The sequence below is a fragment of the Podarcis filfolensis genome, assembly GCF_964270895.1.
Source record: "Podarcis filfolensis genome assembly, chromosome: 1".
NCBI classification, from domain to species: Eukaryota; Metazoa; Chordata; class Lepidosauria; order Squamata; family Lacertidae; genus Podarcis; species Podarcis filfolensis.
In genome coordinates, this window is record NC_139604.1 from 34,946,026 (window position 1) to 34,973,129 (window position 27,104).

Genomic DNA, 27,104 nt, shown 5'->3' on the forward strand with positions numbered 1-27,104 from the left:
CAAAGCGCATTGCTTTGTAACGAGGAGAAAAGAAACACAAGCGCCACACATTTCCCCCTGGAATCTTGGATGCCACAAGTCCTGAGGCTACTGCTGTCAGTGCAAACCAACTCCACTCTGCTTCTCATCCGCTTTTGGTTAGGAGAATTTTGATCAGGATCTTGTCTACTCAAAGAATTTGCAGTAGCATCAAATCCACCCTCATCACATTTCACCTCCATTCACTATTGGCCCTTACTGTCCCAGAACAAGTGTCTGATTCAAAGAAATGTAGTCACAGTTACAGGTACATCTCTAAATTTAATACTAATACTAAAGTATAAACTTTTTGCTGATTTCGGGCTATTTTCAAATACTTGCCCTCCATCTGGAGACTGCTTTGGGTTTACTGGCATTTCATTGGATAAATTCACCCATTTATGACTGTGTGTGCCAGAAAAAAGGAAGGAAATCAGAAAATCAGCATCGCTGGTTGTTTAGCTTCTGACGGCAGACAAGATTAGCAAATTTCAGAGTTGACTAGTAGCTTTCAGAATTGACTACTATAAAACTACTACTTTTTTCTTTTTGATGAATTTAACTTAGGAGAGAAAGAGCATGCAATATAATACCAAAGGCTCGCAAAACACTGCAAGTCTTTGGCATGGGCCACACACTCAACTGCTTCTAGCGACATACAAATTATTTTGAGAAAACGAGGAAGTACCTTAACGCAGGCAGAAACAGATCATGGAATGTAGCATGGAACTGGACCCTACACAAACATCAGCCGACCCCACACACTGAATGCTGAGCTGGATGGACCCGTAGTGAGAACAGGGGAGAATCCCAGGGTACTCAAGCAGCCCATCTCCCCATCCACACACAGAAGAGTAGGTTTCCTACATAAACAAGCTTAAGCTTTCCATTTAAGGGCAGCTTTGCAGACAGAAAGAACACAGCTCAAGCATGGCATATGCTGCCACCTACTTCTCTCTTGCCAATCCCTGCTGGCGTCCATATTGGCAATTTCCACTGGGCAAGTCAACGAGTGCAACTGCAAGTCAGAAAACAGGGGCCAAATCAACAAATTCAGGCTAAACTGGGAAACACAGGCTAGAGGGAATAATCTTGCCCAACTGTCAGAGCACGCTATCACCCAAAGACCTGCAGCAAGGGACAGTGTGCGAACCCACTAGGAACTGGTTCTAAACTGTTCTTACCGTCAAGTAGATTTCTTGGTGGTCAACCAAAGTCTGACCTCTTTCAGCTAAAGCCAGAAAGATCTAATCTGCTGGAGCAGTAAAGAACAAGGCTTTGGCCTTTATTGTATCAGCAGCCCTTTATTTGAAGAGTGCTCTTAAAGCACCTTTCCTCAGTTTTCTCTTCTCCAGGCTATATATACCCAGGTTCCTTGAGAAGTCTTGTTTTCCATACTGCTGACCTTCTCTGCCCTTCCCTAAACCCATTCTATTATGCCTGCATCCTTTTTCAAGTGTGTCTCCCAGAACCGGACAGAGAACTACAGTTGAAGTCTGACTAGAACAAAACCAAGTGGAAGGGTTCCTTCCCACGACCTGGAAATTACGGTTCTATTCACTGAAGGCTAAAACTACATTAGCCATGTCAGATGAGCACCATCCTAGACTCCATTTCCTCACCATGTCTTTATCCGGTGCCAGTTCCATAGTTCTGAATACACAAGCATGAATATCTGCATTTCTACTCCTATCATCTCCTAGCTCTGGGGGCATTTCCCTCTGAATAACTTTTAATCAAAAATGCTTCCTCTAAAATTTCAAAGTTTGACTGATTTCTTGACCAATATTACTTAAATAAAAACAGCAAATGCAGAAGGTAAGCTGTGCAAGAAATAATCTGCTAGGACCAAATATAGCTCTCTTGGGCAGAGGTGGAGGGCAAGAGTTCAGACCATCAAGAAATTCAAGATTAGCACTTTCAGAGTAGCCAAGTTTAACATTAGTAACAGACAGGTTTTGTAGGATGCTTACTACTATGGAAATCATCTGTCTTAATTGCACTTGCTGATAAGGGAAAAAAAGAGTTTACACTCTACATTCCTTATTGCAATTTTTGGCTGTTGAACTTTATGCCTTACATTTATGCCCATAAATCTTCTTGCACTGTAACCAGTCATTACAATAGCTCTGAGGAAAGTGATGAAATTCTAATTAAAAGCCAAGTGGGAACACCTCACAGCCACAGATTATAGGACTCTACCAGCAAACCTGGGAACCCCTCTGCTAGCAAGCCTTCTTGGTATATTTCAAGGATGGGGCATCTGTGGGGCTCCATATGCTGTAGGACCAAAACTCCCAGCATCCCTATTGGCCATGCTGCTGGGAATGCTGGGAGTTGTAGTCCAGCAACATCTGAAGCCCCACCAGTACCTCTGTTATTGGTCTGTTTATCACCGTCTTGCACATTGAATGCCCTTGGTTTCAAATACGCTAAAAGAAATGAACCTTTCCAAAGCATCCTAAATTTGGGCGTTCTTAAATGGCTGAACTGGATACAACTCTGTATTGCAGGGGTGGGGAATATTTAGTTCAACATAGTATACAATTTATTACAACACAGAAATCTGGAAACAATCAGAACAAGTTACAGAGCAGTGTGACCTTCTCATAAACAAACTGCATAAATACACTGTAAACAAACATTTCTATTTTAGGTTCCCAGGACATTATTGTTAAATTGGAGACATTATTATTTTACCATTAAACACACACACACACAAACATAAGCAAACAGATTTGCCAACAGCAGAAGCTATTTAAATTAAAACTCTTTTTCAAAAATATTCTCTGAACAATTAACTGACTGTGCAAATATGCAATGTCCTTAATTAGAATTCTGTTCTGCTTACTACACTTTGGGGGAACATTTCTAGAGAAATGTTGGCTACCACACAGGACAACAGAAGGAGCTGTTCACACACACACAAAGAACAACCATCCCACTCTATTCTGAGAGTTCTTATTGTTTCCTATACATGCCAAATGAACAGAGAGGAGATAAACAGGTGGTCTGCCTCCACCTCTCAAGCCTGCCTCTGATGACAATTGTCCTGACAGTGCATGCACAACTCCCTTATCCTACTCCAAAATTTCATTAGTAAGATTTTTATCTTACTCATTTGTTGACAGCAGTAGAAAGGGGTGAAACGGACAGGAATGGGTGTGTGTGTGCTCACATCTCATTCTGCCAACACAGGGCACCATCCCTGTGAGGCCATCCCTGCATCCTGAGATCACCTGTGATGACCCACCAGTCTCGTACAATCCTTTAAGAGGGAGGCTGCCTCTTACCAAAGGAGATGATGAGAAGAAGAATTAAACTCAGGAAACGCACCTTCAGAGCCAATCTCCCTTATGTATTTTCAGAGCTTCCATGTGCTTCTCTTACTGCCTCAAAAGAATGTGTTCTCACTCTCCCCACTGCAAGAATACACAACTCCTGTGCTTCATCTTAACTGAGGTAGTAAAAAAGGATAAACACAGTGCGGCTAACCCCACCCATTTCATGTGGACAGGTGGCATTTCTGGCACCTATCGTGAACTGTTAATAGGGAGGTCCATTGTTTCCCCTCACCTACCCTGGGACACCAGAAGATGTCAGGAGCTAGCAAACCTGCCCTTCAGCCGCACTTGACTTGAAGGCAGGTTGCAACTGAACTCCACACATTCCCACTATAGGGAGAAGAATTCAGGAACAGCTGCCAAGCATGGGTTGCCACTTGTACTGAACCAAAGCTTGCATTTGGAACATCGTCTGGATAAAGCAGGAGCCTGGAGAATAGAGAAATATACTTTATTGCATAAAGAGCTGGCCATTCGCGCTTGCGTGCTCCTCGTGTAGCAATGTCTAAGGGCAGAGCTGAGATGTTACACACCAATTCCAAAGAGGGCAAAATAATCAATGGGTTACTCCTTGTTTGGTCAGAAGTAAGTTCTATCATATTTAACAAGGCTTAGAATTGCAACCTTAATCACCATCTGCTTTCTAGAGCATGGCAAAACCCAATTCTTCTTTTAATGTGACTTTGGGAAATTCACTGATCTAAGTTGGAGAGCAGAGACCAGTCCAGCTAATTTCTGGTCTGGGGCACTGTTATTCTTCACCACTTTCATATTTTTTTTTTATGATCACTATTTGTTGTTGGTAACCTTGAAGACTGATTAAAAAGTGGGATATACATACTTTTTGTTTGGAAAAAATAACCCTAAATAAGTGTGTGTGAGGGAGTGAGTGAGAGAAATACGAACTCACAATCTTATCCTTTCCCCACACCTTTAGTTCTGCAAAATGTATCAACCTTCCAGCAACTAAAGGTTTGTTAAGGAAGGGCCCAGTCCCATGACAACTATTTGTGACTTGTTTTTGACTTCCATAAAGCTGAACAGAGATCCACCTGCATTAAGTACCACTTTCAAAAGACTCAGACATTCTGTAAGATGCAGAACATGGAACCAGCAAGCGCTAAAGGATTTGCATAATGTGTGATGCACATCAAGCGATGACAAGAGAAGCTTCATGCCCATCTGATGTCTTGAGTCAGAAAGAGTTCAGGGGATCCACCTAACTGAAAATGTAAACTATGAAGTGCCAGGTCAATAACTGAACACCACCCCTGCACTCTCATTGGCTCAAACGCTTCCATTTTCAGTATAGTGTAATGTGATGTCCAGACAAAGCTGTCAAAACACTAGGACATTTTACTATGATGAAAAGCTTGTTTGTTTTGGTGGGAGCCCTGCTGTTTAGAGTGCGCAGCAGGGGGCCCAACTGAAGACCTATCATCCAGAGCGTCACTGCGCTTACTCATACCGCATTCTGCAGAATAAAGCCCAAAAGAAAAACTTTCAACTGTATTGCTATTATATTTATTTATACCCTGCCATTTTCCAGTTCAGGACTCAAGGCAGCTTACACAGATAAAACAGAACCAGCTAAGAACATGGGGAAAGGCAATTAATTATTATAATTCAATTAGTGTTGTTTTAATGTTTAAAAATCCAATATTTTTTAAAAAAAAAATCACAGCACCTGCTCTGTCCTCAAAAACGATCAGTCCCCAAAGCCCTGTTGGAATAGAAAGGCCTTTACCTGCCAGCAGACAGATAGCAAGGAAGGAGCCAGTCTAACTTCTCTAGGAGGGAGTATTACTTTCAGACAGTGCAAGAAATATTTAGGAGCTCTCTGGGAGCGAGGTGGGATGATACTCTTTAAAAATTATAAGAAGATTGGAGCTGTACCGATTTCTACTGTCCAAAAAGACAGAATGACCTTTCAGTCGGTTAGATTAGCCACTTCAGTTAATATAGTGGCATGTTCTGCTTCCTTGCATTGCCCATCAACAGTTAGTACCTACAGCCGATTGGACAAGCTAGGTAAGCAACTATTTAAAAGGCAAAGTGTGGCTAGCTTTTTGTTTGGTTATTATCAGGCCACTGTCATCCAGATCACTCTTTCACTAAGAGAACCTTAGAACTGAGAATGATTCTGCCACCATAAACCTTCCCTCTTAGTTAACTAACTGTCCTGTCTGCTTACTTTGCAATACTTGCAGAGGCACGTTGGACTGCTGAGGAAGGTAATGAAAGAGGAACTGGAGAGAAGCGAAGAAGCTGAACAGGTCTCAGACATGGTGATGACCGACTCCACTTAATTTGACTTTCCACTTTTATTTCGGGACCCAAGCCATTAATTTGTAAATGAGGGCAAACGGATAATTTATAGTTCCATCCATCACAATAAATTTATCCTCACCCAGCCAGAAATAACCCCATTAGGAGTCTAGTACAGAGCAAGACTATGTAGCCAAGACTTTTACAGGGTGGGGGAGATCAGACAAGACATCAACCTCTCAAATCTAATCTCGATTATCATTCGTAGTCTGGAGAAATTAAAGAAATAAATCAATGTCTTTATAGTCTGATGTGCTACATGGCAATAATAAATACCACCTTCTGTGATTATTCATGAACATTCATAAAGGTATTTGAAGATGAAGGGTGCCAAGTAATAATTAACCAGTGTGAAACATCATGAGTTTTGTTTTTGTCCAAGTTATAAAACCTCAGCAAATATACAGCGACTTTATCCTGGAGGCAACTATGCTCCACCTGCATAAAGAAAATCTACATTGCCAGTTGTTTCAAGGCAGAAGAACTACCAAGAAGCCAGCTTAGAAGTTTAAGCGCCATGGACTGCCCACGACGAATCCCGAGAATTGGAAACTTGGCAAATGTGTTGAGAATTCTTTCTGCTAGGGGCGCCTACTGTATCCCAACTCCCCCACTATGATTTTCTGAGCAGAGGGAGAAAGTTAAGGCTGTGATGTACATAGATACACTATGAACCAGTTGCATGAGGATGGTGAGAGTAGATATGATTGTTTCCCCAACACCAACAAATTGCCATACACCACCACCCCAATTCCCATTTTGCCCAGAGCATCAAGAAAGACATTATTAAAGACACCATTAAATAATTATTGGTATCTACATTGTGATATCTTCAAGGTTGAGAGGGCCCATTAGAGTACCTTGCACCAATATTTAAGCTTGCACTGAATATGCCCCTATTTCCAAGTTGGTGGGGGTTGGTTTTGGTCACACAGTGATAAGAGAAACGAGGTTTTGCAGTTTTATTTTATCTTTTTACTTCAAATGTTCCACGACTAAGTCCTGACAAGGAAAGCACAGTACTGGCCGGGCCTAGGTACCTGAAACTAGATACTCTCACAAACTCAGCTGAAGGGCAGAAAATACGTACATATTTCATTTATGTTACAGTGAACACCTAAAATGCAAAGGCTGTGGACACCCATGAGAAAGCCTATCAGGCGAATGTCTGAAAATTGGGGGTTAATGCCAATAATGACCATAAGAGGATCTGTCCAGTCAATATCACAGCTCTATGTATTTAAAATCCTACAAATGCAGAAGTGGCAATTGGCTCACTGTGAACACTGACAAAATAGATGTCTCCTAATTATACATCTTTGGCACCTGTTAAATTACTTATTCCTTACGACATCAAAAGCATTTCAGTGAGACATACATCAGTAACATTCATAACTCTCACATATGTACCAGCTTCTGAATCCCTAGTGGTTCTTGCAGTATCCAGCCAAAACATTTTATTAAAATATTATTTCATTTCCAAAAGGTGATTTTCAGCACTGTGGACAGGCCTTAATGGAACCCCAATGAGCCCCATCAAGTGATATAGGCTCTCTCCAATTGCCAGTAATTTAGATTACAATCCAATGCACACTTAAGAAGCAAGCCTCATTGAATTCAGTGGGCTTTTTGCCTAAATAAACCCTCTCAGAAGTCTGCTTTACCATCCAATGTACTGTACTCCTTTATTTAACATCATTGCGTTTTCAGAGTGCAAACATTCTGACCCAACAGTGGGCAGATTCAAAACAACACCTCCAATAGGGTTAAAATGCTACAGAGGAGATGGAACAAGAGCTCTGTTCATTTATCTCACTGTCCTCCATGTTATTCTTCAGTAGTATCATGCATAATGCAAACATCACATTAAAGGCAAAGAAGATGCACTCATGCTACCCATACGTAATGCAGATCTGACATTTAAGAAACCACCAGTCCGGAGTAACAGCAGTAGAAAGAGATGCAAAGATGAAAAACCCACAGCTGCATAAAACAGCATTTATAGAGAAGTCCCAACACAGTTTCAAGCAAAACATAACTCTTTCTAGGGAATAGCTGTCTAAAGAACAAAGCTTTATTCTAGTGTAAGCGTATGAATTCTAGAAGGCACACTGGATGGGATTCAGCTAAGTTGCTGTGTGCATGGAATGAGTTCTGCTCACATTTGGGATTCTCCTCCCCCTAAAACTGTTCTGGAGATTAGGGGAACCACAGGGAGGGTTTAGGAGGAACAGGAGGAAGGAAGGGGGGGAGTTTAAATACATGAGCAGACCTCATTTCCTGTGTACATAATGCTACATTAAGTTACAATTTTATTATTATTCTTACTATTATCATCAACAACAACAACAACACCTCCATCATCAACATCATGTGAAGATCAGAACTAAACTTAAGTAGTGCTGATGTCTTAATGTTGGCATGTTCCCTTGTCACAAAGGAGGTTCCTCACAGTTAGATCATGGTCTGCAGCGCTCTTCAGTTTACACATGGACACAAGATACATGTTTCAACAATGTTGTCTATAAGGCTATCTAGTTACAGCCCAGGAGCCAAGAGGTGAAACTGTATCCCTTTGAACTTCTTACCAAATTAGACCACAGTGTTAAAGGTATCGGGGATTAATTAGAGGGCAGGTTTCGGTGCAGTTGCTCCAAAGGCTGGTCATCTGCCCTCTTTCTGCTACAGCTGGGGAGAGCTGGGGAAATACACATCTGCAGAGGTCTGGCCTGTTGTATAAAACTGCTCTCTACTGGTGCTCTGAAATGTTTCTTAAAGAAATAATAATAATAAAATAAAATAAAGAGCAACACAGCAAGCAAAGAGTGAGATAACAAGACAAATGCTATGGATGTGGAATAAGAACACTATTAAAAAAAGTCAAGCAGCACAGAAATGCAACACTGCAATTCTATGTATATTTACTAATAGTAGTAGTAGTAGTAGTAAGAATACTACTAATTTCTTACTTGTACTCCGCCCATCTGACGGGGGCGCCCCAGCCACTTTGTGTGGCTTCCAACAGAATACAATATATCAGGCATGATACTCATGTCCAATGGGGCTTACTCATTAATAAGTCCCAGACAATCACTGAATTGGGTTTGGAGGCTCATATGGAAGACAGTGGTCCTTGAGGCATACAGGTCCCAAAGTGTTGAGGGCTTTAAAGGGTTAAGATCAGCAGCCTGAGTTGACCACAGAAATAGATCAGCAGCTGGGGTAGATCTCACAAAACTGGCTATCACCCATCAGCGACCTACCTGCGGCACTTTGCACCAGCTGAAGTTACTGAACAATTTAAGGGTTGACCCACCCAAATCAATTCTAGAGGTTTCAAGGACATACAAGATGACAGCAAGGAAGGGTCTTGGTGAGTGAGCCAGCTGAAGCTGGAAAAAGAAACCCAGCACCACTGATGCATCTAACAAGAGTACCATGCCAAGGGTATCCCCAAACTATAAATTCAGGGGCACGGCTGGATCAGGACATTTTGCTGCTATGGGCAAAACACTACGATTATGCCAGTCCCGTCGTCCCCCCCCAATCTGGGCTTCTTCCTTGCTTCCACTGCCCCACCCATACTGCCACTGGTCCCACAACTGCACTCTTGCCTGAGGCTGTGCCCATGCTACCACCATGACACAGCAACAGAGGTGAGGACCGTGAAGGCAACAGTGCTGTACCAGCATTGAGGGCAAAGCCCCAGCAGGGCTGGCAGCAGAACAATAGCAGGGGCAGGGAGAGTGTCGGATCCACCACCCGAGGCTAACAGCCATGGGTGGCTCGCCCCTGTTCAGGGGGGATGCAACCCCCTTCCAGGACAAACTGTAAACTCAAGCCAGAGTCAAATGGCCTATCCACTAACTGTAGTTCTGTTTTGCCTGGACTAAATGTTGATTAAAATAAGCAGAGACATCACCTTGCCTACAACGGTCCGTATAGTTAAAGCTATGGTTTTCCCAATAGTGATGTATGGAAGTGAGAGCTGGACAATAAAGAAGGCTGATCGCCGAAGAATTGATGCTTTTGAATTATGGTGCTGGAGGAGACTCTTGAGAGTCCCATGGACTGCAAGAAGATCAAACCTATCCATTCTGAAGGAAATCAGCCCTGAGTGCTCACTGGAAGGACAGATCCTGAAGCTGAGGCTCCAGTACTTTGGCCACCTCATGAGAAGAGAAGACTCCCTGGAAAAGACCCTGATGTTGGGAAAGATGGAGGACACAAGGAGAAGGGGACACAGAGGGCGAGATGGTTGGATAGTGTTCTCGAAGCTACCAGCATGAGTTTGAGCAAACTGCAGGAAGCAGTGGAAGACAGGAGTGCTCTGGTTCATGGGGTCACGAAGAGTCGGACATGACTAAACAACAACAACAAAATGTTGATAGCGATTAGCCTCAACAAGTGAGCCTCATAGGCAAGCAGGGATTTGAACCTAGTTAACAAAACAGTTGTAGCCATGGAAGGAGAATGGGGGGGGGAGGGAGAGAATACAAAACAAGGAACACTGAGATTCGAACAAGTATTTAAGAACCGAAACCAGAAAAGCCAAACCCAAGTTGTTTTTAGCTTGTCTTAGCTCCAAAATAAAGGAGAAGAGCTTTATTTGCTGTCTGTCGCTTTTTGCCCTCCAGATGAAAAAAAGGACAAATTTTATGGCCGCAAGGAAATCACTGCAGCTCATATACTGAGGTCTAATTCACATGGCCCATTGAGATTTACCACAAATTGATATCTACGAGAGAGCTCCTGCTGATTTATGGAAAGGGTCACTTGGGACACTGAGCTCTTTTCGCACCTGCTCATGTTCTTCATCCAAAAAGGGCTACCAATGGTATAGTTCTCAAAACCACATTCCATTTAGTTCTGGAGCAGTTCCACTATTTTTTTAAAAAATGAAAGAGACAGAGATTTGATTCTCTAGGAAGGGGAAAAAAACTTGCCTCACAAATGGAAAAGGGCTACAGGAAAACATATGACTCTGTTTTCCAAGATGACACCCTACTACCGGTTGATAAAAGTTAATATTCCCTCTTCGGCTGAAAAAAAAAGGAGCCCTTACATGAATTATTTGTACACAGGCTGTGTTTCCATACAGCCTGTGGAGCAGAGCTACTATCTTGCCAGCTATGTGATGTCATATAAATTCTGTGCCAGTTTCAGGAGTGTAAGGCTAAAGCATAATGAGCTTCCTGCTCCAAGAGGAGCCTGTCTTTCCAAGTGCTGCCCTTGATGTCAATGCCAGGACAAAATTATCTAGGATGAGCAAATGTGGCTGTATTATCAACTTTCCAATGACACCTGCAAGACGTACGTATTCAACACTACCCTCTGTATCTTATTACTCTTATGGCAGTGCAACAATATGCAGTCCTTAAAAAAATATATATTATTAAAAATTCAACAAAAATAACAAAAACAGGAAAAAAATAACAAATACAACAACAAACATAGAAAAATATACACAAAAACAATATCAAATCCATAAAATGGGATTCTCCGAATCCCGTGACTTCCCTCCACCCCTGGTTCCTTAAATTTTCTTTTCAACTACATATCATTTCTACTCCAAAATATTTTTAGCCTCAAATATGCAGCCCTGAAGCAAAGATTTAGTGACAAGATAATGGGATCTCGCAAATCCTCCAACTGAAATTTTCCCCTTAAAAAAAATCACTTAAATAAGAGCTCAGAAACCCATGGTCCTCCAGATGTTGCTTGACTACAATTCCCATCATCCCTGACCATGGACCATGCTGGCTGGGGCTGATGGAAGTTGTAGTCCAACAACCCTAGTTTTGCATCCTTGACTTAAAGGAAACATGCCCAGGAGAACATTGCATATAACTAGAAGACAAGCGTGGTTCAAATATAGAGAATGTAAATAAATATTGTCCTTTGAGTCATGAGAAGGCATGTAGGTCACTGGTTATCAAACCTTAGAATTCCATCTATGATCTTATTGCCTGGACTGACATTTTGCTGCTAAACTCTCTTAATCTCAACCCCTTTTCAGTCATATGTCATTAATGGCTCCAGCAACCACTGCTTGAAGACTTGTATAGGTTTTCAAAGCCTTCAAGATCCTGATTCACTATCTTGGAAACAGAGACAAAGGATTATACTGTCACCAAGCTACCATATTGTTTCCCCCAAATAGATAGATAGGTACAGATAAATTCAAATTAACCTCAGATCCGTAATAAATATGGCGCCTAAAGTATTTGCAATCTGGACTGGAGGGTTTTGGAACTGAATTCTGTTGTAATTAACGACCCTTCCAAACAACTGTGCTCAGGATCATGGTGTTATGTCTTACACCTCAACTCAATAGTTTTAATTTAAGTTCATCTCTATATAAGCTAAGCTCAACCCAGCGCAGGAGACACAGAATGAATTAATTTGAAGGAGCTGACACTGGGTATAAAAATAAGAGGGAGAAATTCTTCACACAGGAGGAGGAAATCAGTGCTACCAGTATCAACCAATTATCTTGTTCTGTGCTATTCAAGAGCAGAGAGAAAAACATTACAAAGCCATGAACTAAGGTGCAATTGTCCCATACTGAAGGCTTGGCTGAAGAATACAGAACAACTGAAAAAATATTTAGCAAGGTACACTAAATTTCAAAGGATTTTAAAAAGTCAATTAGTGTATAAAGAATGTATCTTTAAGCATCTTTGCTCCCCCACTACTTATCTACCTTATTTTCACCAAGATAGAAATTCTGTTCTGGTTTACTATTTAGGTAATGCAGCCATTAGCCTCAGTTGCAAGCAACACAATTGACTGGTACTTGATAATGCTCATTTAGGTAACTAGATGCTCCAGAAAACCAATGAGGTGCAACTCAGGATAAGTGAAGTTCTCAGAAGATATGCAATGGAACAGTTGTTCTACAGGAACATTACATGCAGGAAAGAGAGAGCGAGAACAAATAAAATGACACCAACATAGGAAGATTATGTTTGAAAAGGGAATAAATAAGAAAGGTAACATTACAAGGTAAACATTTTTCCCAAACAAGTGAGAAAAAGGAGTACCTTTGTTTGATTATCAAGTTTCTCTCTTTTGTAACTGATCTCCTTTGCTCACTTTACAGATAACAGTGGAATCAAGGAGGAATTTAATGCTTTTAAAGTATGTATTGCTTTCATCTCCAAATTTTCCAGCCCCGTGCAGGTCTCCCACAGGGGTGGTCCAGGCTAGCCTACTGGTGCCTGGAAACAGCTTCAAGGATAAAGGTAGACAAATTGCACAATCCATTGCTGACATGAGCTTGTGCCTTATTTCCCTCCCCTCCAAGCAAATGCAAGGCATTACACCCACTCTCATCTCATATAGCTCAAGGGAGTATTGTTCATAAGACAGGATTTTACCACTGTCCCAAATGATCAAATAATATTTTGGCTGGGATACGGGAACAATACAATATTTCTGTTTAGGCATCCCAAAGGTTACTTATAGCATTAGAATGCTTGGGTGAAGTAGCGTAACGTACCGAATGTTTTAGTTCCAAGCATTTATGCAGCAGGATGGAATAAATTTTCACTAATGGTAAACATTCCTGCAGCTCTGAAACACAACTACAAGATTACTCAACTGATTCAAAGTGTTTGCCACATGAAAGGGAACGACATATGTAAACTTGTTAAGCACAATCAAAGCTTTAGTCTGCACCCGTGCCAAGGATTTTAACAATAGTGCTAAGAATGCATTCTAAATAGAACAATTATGGTCGACATCTATTTACTCTTAATTTTATGATAAAGAAAACTGTCTCACTGATTTAGATCTATTTGAAAGCTCCCTTTAGATCAGCAGCATAAAGACTAAAATGCATATATATATTTTGAAATGTAAGTGTTTAAGAATCAACACACAAATGCTACAGTGCTTTTTTCTTGTTGCGGGAAAAAGCATTGGATAAAACACAAACCACCCCAAAACTATGCTGATTAATTTAGGCTTATCAAATCAAAAGTTTTATGCAACTGCTATTCATTGAAGTTGAGTGTTGTTGCATCCCACAGGATTTGCTCATTCCATGTGTATTAAATTCAAATATTTAAAGGCCTCCCTGTGGAAGGAAGCCACAGGGAATCAGCAACCCAAGCAATTTCTAAACTGACACATGAGGAATGCTGCTACACATGCAACAAATGCAGTCATCTGATTGCTTTGCCAAATGCACATATATCCATTCCATGGTTGTTCACCCATTTCAGTAACTTCCTACAGGGTCAAGTGCAGGCATAGAGTTACTACCAAGACTAGGCTTGTCACTCCACAAGCCTGCTTTGGAAGCAACAATAAATATGGCTTACCATTACATGAATGAGCCTGTGGCTCATACGCTCCCCTCTCTTCCACTGCCACAAGGCAATCGTAAGTTTTCCATCCCTTTTTAAATTATCCACTACTTAGCATTGCATCCAAACCTGAACTGTGGGTACTCTTAACTACAGTTTATTTAAACAAGCCAGCTTCATAAACCATGGTTTTCTGGATTCAGACAATGCTGAAAAGTATGGTTAAACTAAAAAGGAAACAAACACTTTCAAAATCTTCCTTGTTGCAGCTCATACATACAATGGCCAGCTATGGTTTAGTGTTACATTTTAAGGACTCTGTGGAAACCAGCCAACTTCAAACCACATTTTATAAAGCTGGCTTGTCACTAAACACAATTAAGATTGACCACAGTTTAGGGTTCAGCAGTAAAGGTAAACTGTGGTTAATCTATAAAGGAAGCAGAAGCTTCTGAACTCCTCACAGCTGTATTGGCAGGGGGGGAGAACACAGAAGCCTATAGTTTAATGAACCAGGCCAGTACCTAAGGCACAAGCTGGTAGCATTTGAGAGAGATTCTATTAAGAAATGCTTGGGATTGTGCATATATTATCCCATGCTGGATACAGTAATCTTAAACCACTACTGCAGACTTTGTGATAAATGTGCCCGCAGCAACCTATTTCCACATACATTTGCTAGACAGTTATGACAGCAGCATTTCCTAAGAACCGAACTTAACACAGACATAAAAAAGTATTTATTGGTTATGAGCCAGTTTTCAATATGGGACTGGAGGAACCATTGTTATCATGCTTAGCATATATCAACAAAGCAGTGGGGTGGGGGTGGGGAATCCCTTATAGGTCTTTTATCTTAAAAGCCCATAGAAACTGCACAAAGCCATAGCTTTATAGAAATGTTCTTTCCTCCACATATTGGATATGCAATGAGTACACTGAACAATATACATGTACAACAGTTGTACATACTCTGTGTGTGTGTGTGTGTGTGTGTGTGTGTGTGTGTGTGTGTATATATATATATATATGCGCATGCACAATTAAATGAGTTTACTATTTCCTTCTTACCAGTCTAACCATTTAATTATTGAAAAGTGCATACAGAAGCTAATAGTTCAACTTTGCATGTCATCTGTGCAAGCTATAGCTTATCAACTCCAGAAGAATCCTGTTCCATTTCCCATTTACACTGCAAATACCAAAAATGGAGGATGGATGGCTTTGTGAACATGTTGCATAAATCCTACCCACAATCCTACCCAGTGGAATAATGCTCATTGATTTCAATTATGTGTCACAGAAAGAAATCTGCATTTGTGTATTTGCTGTATTTGTGCTAATGTAAAGCACTATTGCTTGTGCGAGGTGAGACACTCAATTTACACCAATCCCCTCTATCACAGTTCTCTCATTCTCTACTGGCAGATCTCCCAGTGCTCTAGAGCAACTTTTCATGGGTCCGTAGAGGATGTACTCATTGCGGAGGTCAGAAAATATTGGGTGCCCTGCCTTGTCCAAGAAGAAGTGCTTTCTGCTGGTGCAAGGCTACCACTAGATATAATCTTAGTGCCATATTCACACAGAGAGACTTGATTCATAGAAGGTCGATTTTATTTGAGAAAATAAAGCTGCTGTGTAAGCTGTGAAACCAGTAAACCTAACACTCAGTCAAAATAATAATTTTAGGTACTGAAGCATATTCTCAGGGATTATCCAGTTTTATCAGAATCATCATCGAATTCAATATCACATATTCAGTAATCATAGACAGTAACAAGCATAGCCACATCCCCACACTTGATTCTACAGCGCTATCGGTGTTACTGGACTCTTGACACTGGATTAATGGTTCTCCATCAGCGTGATAATAAAATAAATAAAAGATGGCTTAGTCGGTAGAGCAGGAGACTCTTAATCTCAGGGTCGCGGGTTCAAGCCTCACGTAGGACAAAAGATTCCTGCATCGCAATGGGTTGGACTAGATGACCCTCGTGGTCCCTTTCAACTCTACAACTCCATTATTCTATGAAAACAGTTCCAGAAACTAAATATAGTTTGCTAGAAATGGACAGCATAAATGTATTTCTTCAAGAAAGCTCTAAAATGAATTGTAGACACTAAAAACAAATGGATATTACCCTTCCAGCCATAGTTACCATACTTTTCCGTGTACAAGATGCCCCCATATATAAGACGCCCCCTATTTTGGGGGACTCAAATTTAAGAAAATGGTGGGGAGATGGCACAGAGTTGTTAAGCTTTGGGAGGGGATTGCTGAAAATCACTCACCTGCACCCGTCCCAAAATCTGCCTCGTCTGTCCCCCTCGCCAGTAGAAGCTGCCAATCGCACGCCCAATTGCCGCAGCTTCAGCCAATCAACACCATTTACGCAGAAACCAATCACGCACACAATAGCCGTGGCAGCAACCAATCAAACATCCACCGTATGCACGACCCATGTATAAGACGACCCCCATCTTTTGGCATGATTTTTAAAGGAAAAACCCTAGTCTTATACACGGAAAAGGACAGAAAGCAGTTATAAATGCCGCTGATTTTAACAAGGGGTGGTCCTATGCAACTTGCCTAGGACTGAGCCCCACTGAACTCCTTGGGAATAACTTCCAAGCACATGCAGACCAGACTGCACTGCCAAATACATACTGTATCAACAGCTAACCACTTTTGCTTCATTATTCCCATTTGAATATTTGTATTTACACGCACATATATCCAAGTAATTAGGGCAGAGAAATTTGTTTCGATAAATAACCATTGCTGCTGCCATGAGTGCTAGAACGAAGACCTGCTCCCTGCTGCAAGGCCCATTTCCACCTGGCCTAGGGAGTGGGGCCCAGACTCACCCTGAAAAGAGGCTCCTGGGAGGCCACTGGGACATTGCTGGAACAACTCTTGGTTTGGGGCAACTTGCTAAAATGTTTAAATTGTTTTAAACAGTTCTAATTTTGATTCCTCTGTTTTGTTTTTGTCGGGTTGGTGTTGGTTAAATGTTTAGGTGGAGTTGGTGGTTATTTTAATTTGGGTATAACTGTAAACTGTTTATTATTATTTTTGTTGTTGTCACTGTTATTATTGATTTCTACTGATTTATTTATTTATTGGTTGGTTGGTTGCTTATATAGGATATTTTGTTTTTCAATGTTTGATGTTTTGTTGTGTTTTTATATATGTCGTAAGCCGCCCAGAGTGGCAGGGGAAACCCAGCCAGATGGGTGGGATATAAATTTTAAAAGAGAAAAAGAAATATTTGATCGAAATAATCAACCAATATTTCCTCATATGGAACAATTCAAAATCCTTACAATGGGAGTGTGATCTAGTTGTAGATCTTTGGATGATTTCTAGGGTGCCCAACTCCCAAGTGCGGAAGCAACAAAAAGGCTCCCACTGGTACCCCTCCATATGTAGAAATGTATCTTATGTGTGTAAGTTGTCCCAGTGTGTACTGTAGATAATTAGCTCCATCTCTCGGCCACCTTTTTGAATCTAGCTTTGCCATTTTTTGTAACCATCTGTGATAGATGGACGTCAGGATTCTTACAAAAAAAACAAAGTCGATCACACAATAATTTCCTCATGTTTAACTTGCCTCGACTTTAAGGCTACATATCTTGCTGCCAACTGTGGCAGCAATCCACAAACCTGTCAAGCCTTACCACCTGGACTTAAAGTGAATTTAAGAAAGATTAATATCCTTTTAAATCACATCTCATCGTTTGACTTCAAATCTTGGATATGCATCACATTCAATGAATGTTACAGCTTGAGATCACAAGCTGTAGACGTTCTATCTATAATAATAAATCTTGAAATAGCTTATTCAAACTCGCAAAATGAGAGATGGGACAGCCCATAGAATGAGACAGATTTTTAAAAAGAAAAGAGAAAGGTAAGAAGTGGGAATATTTATTGAAGATATAACCCTCTAGTTACCTTACCAAGCCAGGACACATCAATATTCTTTGCCCTACTCTTGTTTTTCCTGAAACACATCAAGTAATTTATAAGCATCATGCATTTATGGAAGACCAGTTCAAAGCATCTTCGCCCCTTTTCATCCATGTGAAAATTATTTGATGTTGTACTTATTAAACGGTTTTATTTATTTATTTATTTATTGCCTTTCTATCCCACCTTTTTGGCCTCTTCTTCAATCAATCCCCACATCAACCCTGTGAGGTAGGTATGGCTGGCCACACCCAGTTAGTTTCATAGCTGAGTGGGGATTTGAACCCTTGTCTCCCAGGTCTTACTCCGACACTCTCACCACACCACCACACTGGCTCTCACAACACACATGTGAAATTACTTGATGCTATGCATGTTAACTCAGAAGTCAGTCAACGAGACCAATTTTGAAATCAAAGAATCACTTCAAAAACAGTCTTTCTAGCAAATGCCCAAAATGACAGACTTAGATGAATTAAAGTAATTGCAATTTTTCTTGAGTCATTAAAGTTATGAAAGTTTTTATGGTAAATGAACAATTCCAAAGGAAAACCTTTTGAACTTCACAATTTATTTATTTTTTTACAAAAACAAACAAGCAAGCAAATCTCAGGACTGAAATAATTTTTTCATTTTTAAGTGGCAAGACGGCATTCAGGCTAGAATGTGCAACATTATCTAGACTACCACATTAAAATAAATGTGTGAATCACTCCGCTTGTATTACCAATATAGACCACTAGTAAATGTACTTATGATCTAACAGCTTCGTATGTTTATTCAAAAGTAAGTCCCACTGTGTTCAGTGGTACTTACTCCCAAGTAAGTGTGCAAAAGATTACAGCCAGTGATTGCAATTTGCATGATTTCCTGGGAGTTAAGTCCCATGGGTTTTCTCCTGGGCAAACATGCATAAGATTAAACTTGGACTTCCATCTTCGCTTAAGAGATTTTCTCAGCAAGTACCGGCTTTACCTATCAATTTTTAGCAGTTCTAGACACATGTCCATTCAATGAAAAGAGCATCACCCTACAGACAAAATGCTTTGCAACTATGAGAAGCAACTACTGGAATTCACAGCAAAATGCATTCACATAGCATTTGAGTACTTAAGTCAGGCCTATTAACTTTGTGTGTATGTCACATTAGTAGAAAAGGAGCCTCAAAAAATGTAAACTCTTGAGCCTGTTAAATAAAAAGGAGTTCTGCATCCTCAGTCTACCACCAAATGCATCCCGTTTATTCACATTTAACACGCTAAACGGTCTGACCAAAAATCAATAGAACTGAATCAACTTTAACCTAAGCACCTCAACGGAGCTGTTCTAGATATTCAACTACAAGGCCTGGTTTGTTCCTCTTAATAGAGTTTCTGCTGTAATATTTAAAACTAGGATGTAGCTTTAATTCGAATACCACAAAACAGCGAAGATCCACGTAGATATTTCTTTTAAGTATTTCATCTGTGGGGATCAACCACCAGGCTGCAAAATATTCTGCGGTCACTGGGGGTGGGGGTGCGGGGGAGAGACTTGTTGTTTTTTTTAAAGTCCACTTTATTTAGCAAAGAAATACATCTGTATTTCGTAGGTAAGCCTCCCGTCTCGAATCCGTCTGTATTATCTCCAGCTCGGAAACTTCCCCCCAGCGAAGCGCCTATTTCATTTCCTGCCCTCTGAAAGCTCGCCAGCTCTTGATCCTTGGGGGCGATGGACTGACCATGACACTCTCGCCGACGAGGAGGGAAGACCAGACCCAGGAAGGGGGAAAACCACCGCGCTCGTCATCGTGCACTTGCAAAGCGCGCCGATCAATTCCCCAAACATTTCATCTGTTGCTGCAGATCCCCAGCGCTTGCAGCGAGCAACGCACAACAAAAGCCTCGCCTGAGACTCCGCGCCTCTCGCACGCAGCGCTGTGCCTCCTCCTCTACACGGGGACCCTCCTCTCTCCCTTATTTAAAAACAGTCATCAAGGTGGGGGGAACCCGGGCTACTCACCGCTTGCGTGGCCAGCCGCCCGCCTCGGGCCAGCCGCCCCATCCCACGAGCGCACAATGCAGCGAGCGAGGCTGGCGGCGTGCACTGCAGTCCTGCTCTGGAACGCTCAGCCTCCCCGACACTCCCGCCAGCCAATGAGCGCGCCGGAAGCCGCGCTAAATTCTTGGGCTGCCTCGCCATTGGCCAGCCAATTAGCGTGGCTTGGCTGATCAGAGGGGTTGAGACGAGCTGCAGGGCTGGTCGCCCGCGTTGCAAGGCGGAGGGAGAGAGAGAGAGAGAGAGAGAGAGAGCCAGAGAAAGGAGGAGAAGCAGCCTTGGCTTCGCCACGGAGCCCTTCGACCCACCTCCGGGACTGGGGGTTCCTCCACAGGTCACGAGAGATCACCCCTTGTGCCCATCGCTTTGGGGTTGCCTGTCACAGAATCCATGGAATGATTCCCAGATCCTTCTGGGGCGCCTATGGAACCCCCTGCCACCAGGAGTGCCAACTTGAAAAATATATGGGGGCGGGAGCAGTGGCGTAGCGTGGGGGGTGCAGGGGGGGCCGGCCGCACCGGGCGCAACATCTGGGGTTAGGGCAAATCCATGGGTTAGGGGGCGCAAATCCACGGGTTAGGGGGCGCAAATCCACGGGTTAGGGGTGGCAAATTACTTGCCTTGCCCCGGGTGCTGACAACCCACGCTACGCCACTGGGCGGGAGGCAAGCCCCGCCCCGCATATTCGATCACAGGACATGACACATGCACGGCGTTTGAATGATGGCAATGCCTATTAACTTGGGGGGGGCAGCCCCCTCAAATATTGGGGGGGGGCTGAAGGGACCTTGGTCCCTAGGAGTTCGCTCCGATGCCTGCCAGACTTCCCTAGTCACCGAAGCGTTTCTGTTTCCCGCACCCCAAAAAGAGCCCCGTCACCTTTAGAACCCAAACCCTCTCCCAACGGCACCACGACAACAAAATGCTGCTAGAATGCAGGCAGCAAACCTGAGCACAGGACTGGGCTACTTCTTCCAGTAGCTGGAAATTATCCACCATCGCCACTGAAAGTTTGTGGCAAAATATGCCCCCAAATGCCCAACTTTCCTTCTGTGCCAGGCCACCTGTGATTGGGTCCCACATCTTAGGAAGCAAGTGGGATGCCTTCCTTCTGCCATTTCCTTCCCCTATTCCTATGCTACCTTAACCTCCCATCCTCTGCTGCTCTCCTATGGGCAGCTTCACCTGTTGCCCCCTTACAGTCAGAGTATGGTTTTTGCCCTCTCACTCCTCCCCCCCCCATAGTAAGACACATTACTTCCCTCACGCACTGTATCTCTTTGGTCCTCGTCCCAGCAGATGGTTTCATGATTGACCTGTGGCATGAATGATAGATATCACATGGGCAACCTAAAACGAATACTGTGATTCTTCAAAACAGGGTCAGGGTCCATCAGAATCCATTGCTTCAGGAACCGAGTGCCGAATTCTGACCACATGCCCTACAGAAGCAGCAGCCCCCCTCCCCACCACTGGAGGGGCCTCCATGAAGCTCTCCCTCACCTGCTCCTGCCTGAGAATGTGCCTTAAAGGGATAGTGTGTATATAGCCTGAATACATCACATGATGTTCTCTCTCTCTCTCTCCCCCTGCCTTTTTTTAAACAGTAACAGAAGCAAGAAGGGGCACCAATGGAAGCTTCTATATCAGGACTAATACTAGGAATGTTGGGAGGGGGGTAGATTTTTTTGGCAAAACCATGGCAAAAAGGTTATCGAACCTCGACACTACAGTCCCAATGAGATTCAGGTGTGTTTCAAGAAAAGCAGCAACAAATGGAATGTTTACTATCACATTCAGCTGGGCCCAGAGATACAGTTTGCCAGTCCAGGATTCAGAGAGAGAGAGAGAGAGAGAGAGAGAGAGATGTTGTTACTGCACACAGAGGATGAAAGGCAGGCTGCAGGGGTGGAGGGTGGGCTGAAGCAACAGATTTAGGATACCACTGAATGCCATCAAAATATCAATTATTTAGCATAGTATTATATTTTTTTACTACCATTGGTGTGAGAGTGGGAGCATGGGACTTTTTTTGCCTCAAACATCAAAATACATTGGCCTATCTCCTGAAATAACTCCTAGGTGGGTTTTGAATCCTGACACCATCTTTCCACATTTCTTGTGACTAGGATACAGTAGTTACGTGTTCTCCAGACACTAAAAATATTCACTAAAGGCAGCCCTAAATAACCAGAGTTTTCAGCTATGCATATTTAGCAATATGTAATTCAATCCAGACAGTGTAGACGAGTGTGAACAATTCATTGGCTGTGGAATAAATCAAGACAGGAAGCCAGCCAGGTTTCACAACTAGGCTGCAGGGATTTCTCTAGTTTCCTCTCACAAATGAAGTTACAGATCTCCAGCATGTGGCAGAACAGTGGAGCCAACAGGCAAGGGGAATTTAGGGGTAAGTCTTGCTCATTTTTTACTTCATACTCCATAAATGTTAATTAAATTGGACACAAAACAAGTGCAGATCTTTGGCACAGTGCTTGTTGTTCAGTCTTGGTTCACTTGAAGTAAAATCTGTTATATTCAGAATTTTCCCATGCTCAATGCAAAAATTTTTTTAATGCATTAATTGACATGGTTTTACATGGGTCTATCAGGTTAGATCATGCATTAGACCACATCCATTGGCTTCCAGTTTGGTTTGGGGTTCAATTCAAAGTGCTGATTATGTCCTTTAAAGTCTTAAACTGGGGTGAGGAACCTTTTCAGTCCAAGAACCACATTCCTTCATGGACAGCCTTCTAGGGGTTGTGGAAATGGCAAGAGACAAATGCAGAAGAGAGACCAGAAAGATGAAAGTGAGTAGAGCAATGGCTATGACTCTTACCCTTTTATAGTAGACTACATTCCAGCTTTGCAAAACTAAGAGGTCTCCACACATACATCTGTCCATTCTTGATCCAGGCAAGCATCAAGGACTCATTCCAGCCACAGTTTGGTGTTGACACTAAATAAACAAAATATTTAATGTGTTGCAGTTCCAACCAACTTTAACACTCTTTTTTCAGATGTTCAGAGAGAACACTTGACAGCTGAAACCAGGCATTGGGGGGGGGGAGCAATATCCCTGTGCATGCAAAGTGCACTTGGAACCTTCCCTGTGATCAAAAACACTGTTCTTATGCCACTGCAGCCCCCCCCCCCATACATTTCAGGCCTTGCTAAACCCCTGCCCTTGGTTCACAAGATGCCTTTCAGGGGCTTCAGTGCACCTCTTTCAAAAGAAGAGTTTTGCTTACACAACAGTGGATCGAATCATTAGCAGCAGGAACTGCTATTGCCATCATCTGTAATGCTCATGCCAGATTTAAACTTTACAAGAGCCAGACACTAGTACGAGAAGAGTTTTAGAGCTAATACAAGTATTTGGTCAAGTAGCAGGTTTTAAGTTGAACAAACAGAAAACGAAAGTACTGGATAAAAATCTAACAGTTGCTGAAAGAGAGAAGTTCCAGAGTGAAACTGGTTTAATGGTAGCAAAGAAGGTGAAATACCTGGGGATTAATTTGACATCTAAGAATGTGAACTTATTTAAAGATAATTATGAGAAATGTTGGACAGAAGTTAAGAAAGATTTAGAAATATGGTCAAATTTGAGACTTTCCTTGTTAGGCCGAATTGCTGTTATTAAGATGAATGTTTTGCCAAGAATGTTATTTTTGTTTCAAACATTGCAGATTGTGGATAAAATGGATTGTTTCAAGAGGTGGCAAAAAGACATATCTAGATTTGTCTGGCAGGGCAAAAAGCCCAGAATAAAATTTAAGATACTAACTGATGCAAAAGAAAGAGGGGGGTTTGCCCTGCCGGACTTAAAATTGTATTATGAATCAGCGGCTTTTTGCTGGCTGAAAAACTGGCTGCTTCTTGAAAACACAGACATTTTGGATTTGGAAGGGTTCAATAACAGATTTGGCTGGCATGCATATATATGGTATGACAAGGTTAAAAACCATCAAGGTTTCAAAAACCATATCGTTAGGAAAGCATTATATAATGTTTGGATTCGGTATAAAGATTTGTTGGAAAACAAAACCCCTAGGTGGTTGTCACCAATGGAAGCTAAGGAAGTGAAAAAACTTAATATGGAATCCAAATGGCCAAAATATTGGGAAATTATAGAGCATGAGGAGGGAAAAGTGAAATTGCAGAGTTATGAGAAATTGAAGTCTAAAGTAAGAGACTGGCTTCATTATTACCAGATAAATGAAGTTTTCAAACAGGACAGGAAAATCGGCTTCCAGGTGGAGAGGTCAAAATTAGAAACAGAGCTTTTGGAACCCAATACTAAGAATCTGTCAAGAATGTATAACTTGCTGTTGAAATGGAATACACAGGATGAGACGGTTAAATCAGCTATGATTAAATGGGCACAAGACATTGGTCACGACATTATGTTTGCTGACTGGGAACAGTTATGGACTACCGGTATAAAGTTTACGGCATGTAATGCCTTAAGAGAGAACATTATGAAAATGATCTATAGGTGGTACATGACCCCAGTCAAGCTTGCAAAAATCTATCATACGCCCAATAATAAATGCTGGAAATGTAAGGAAACTGAAGGTACTTTCTACCAACTTTGGTGGATGTGCCCAAGGATCAAGGCCTTCTGGGAAATGATCTATAATGAAATTAAGAAGGTACTTAAGTGTACTTTTCATAAGAAACCAGAGGCTTTCCTCCTGGGCATGGTAGGCCAATTGGTGTCAAGGAAAGATAGGACGTTCTTTATGTATGCTACAACAGCAGCAAGAGTTCTTTTAGCAAAGTATTGGAAGACACAAGAACTACCCACGCTGGAAGAGTGGCAGACGAAGGTGATTGACTATATGGGACTGGCCGAGATGACTGGCAGAATCCGTGACCAAGGGAAAGAGACGGTGGAAGAAGATTGGAAGAAATTTAAAGTTTATCTTAAGAACTGTTGTAAAATTAATGAGTGCTAAAATGTCATGGGTAACGTAAAACAGAATTGCAGCGATAAATGATTGGGTAAGAGAAAAAGGATCAAAGAAATTGAATCATAAGTAATTGAAATTAGGGGTTGCTGAAAAAGTTTAAAACAGGGATGCAGAAAAGGGAGGTATGGGGAAGTCGTTGAAATAAGGTTTAAGAAAAAAAGGTTATGAAATTATACGTGTTTACATGTTTGTTTGTTAATGTGTTATGTTGTGAATTGTTAGTTTTTGTGTGTTAATATATGTTGTAAAACCAATAAAAATTTATTTTAAAAAAAAATAAACTTTTTATGGCCTGCACTTGCCATTTCTGACTTTTTTATGCTTTGACATTTTTCAAGTTTTCAAAGATACGGTTGGATTAATTTCCCATCAAACAGGGACAGTGCATGCAAATGGAAAACGGCAAAGTTCTGTTGGCCAAACTGGCTCTTCCTATGAGGTGAGTGCGGCAACTCCATTCATCCTGTTTGAAGTTTTAATGAAATGTCCTTTGTAAAATCCTCAATACTGTGGTGGCTGCTAAACAAAGAATAGTTTAAATCAACTCGGGCAGCAGCAGCAGCTGGAAAAAGAGGATGGCCCAGTAATGACAAGTGGGGCTGAGTCTGGCCCAACACAAATTGGAAATAAACAGTGTGGCTCTGAAACAGATCAGGTTGCTTCCCAAAGCTACATATGCAAGTCAGATATTGTGGCTGGTGCACACCGCTAGAGTAAGACCTTTTGAAGTAAGTGAAGCAATAACATTACGATCATTTAATTCAGTCTAAAATTATGAGTGCATCGCTGGCTGGAAATCTCTCATCTAGAATGAATGTGTATTAAGTGTTGAGGATTATATATTGCTTCTTATGGTGTTAATTACTTTTTAAAACAATGGAGTACACCTATTAATGACTGCCCATTCAATCCTAACCTCATTTACCTGGGAGTAAGCCCCACTCAATCAAATGGAACTTATTTCAGAGGAGAAAGAGTTAGGATTGCTGCCTAACTTAATCCAACTGATTGCAGTCTGTGACTTAGTATAAGAATTTTTGGGATGAGTTAAGCTAAGAAATAATTTTTAAAAAGAAAACAGAATATTCTTCACTGCATGTCATGCTCTAAGCTTCCATTTTTAAAAAATGTTTATTTTGTGAGTTCTTCTGAATGCCCACACAGGACTTATTTGTTTTGTTTTGGGGAAATGCACTTAATTCCTTCTGTTTTCCTCCATTGATTATAGAATACACAAAAAGAAGCAGCTCTGGGAACATGCCAGAAAACTCAGGGACAATGTAAAATATTTCTAAGCGAGGATCACTACAGTCCGTGGGAGGAAAGTATTTTGCAGAACTGGAATCTGTGATTGGTGCAAATTAATGAGGAGCTTCAGAAAGGCTGTAAAGATCTCATTAGGCGAAGTTCGTCGAGGATTACATCTTTGTTTTCTTAATTTCACCTTTAAATGGTCTTTAAATGGAAAGAATAATTACGCCATGAGACAGAAAGGGATAGGCAGTGGTGAATCATATTTCACAGCTCAATAGTTTCAACTTGAGCCATTTACTATGTTAACTTAGGCAGGAAAAATGAAGCACATCTATCGCTGGCTCTAGATCACCTACAGCAGACCAGTGAACACAGCTCCAGCTTTTCACCAGATGAGCTAATTCTACCCAATGCTGACTGGACTGGGACCAGCACTTGTGAAATTAATGGAACATAAACATCTGGTGCGGATTTTGCCATTCTCCTGCCCCACATATGAGCCACTGGCTCACCATATCTGATTTCCAGAAAAGCCGTTATTATGCCAAAGGACCCACCAGTTAGCTTTGATTAACAAGGTTAAATGCCAATAACAGCTTCAAACACCAAGTATGCACAAATTATTGTTCATTTGCCGTGGCATGTGGAATTGGCTATGTGTATGATCATAAACTGTTCCCAACCGTCATGTGGGTGTCTTAAAAAATGTTAACAAAAAGAACACCATCAAGCCCAGGCAAAGTTGAGGACTTTTTGAGCCCTCTTTATTTCACGAGCAAAATGAAACAACACTGTTGTTTTTAGAGCTAGTAAAACAGGGTAAAAATTCCTATTTTATGAGCTCTTAACCATTATA

At 41.6% G+C, this 27,104-nt stretch overlaps 1 protein-coding gene across 1 annotated transcript in view; it reads right to left on the reverse strand.

Moving 5' to 3' along the window:
* LYPD6 (LY6/PLAUR domain containing 6) overlaps positions 1–20,112 on the reverse strand; it is a 56,194-nt gene extending 36,082 nt beyond the window's left edge. The window contains exon 1 of the mRNA XM_083579922.1: positions 19,980–20,112. The gene's annotated coding sequence lies outside the window, so the exon portion shown is untranslated. The remainder of the gene's footprint in view (positions 1–19,979) is intronic.
* Between the last annotated feature and the right edge of the window lie 6,992 nt (positions 20,113–27,104).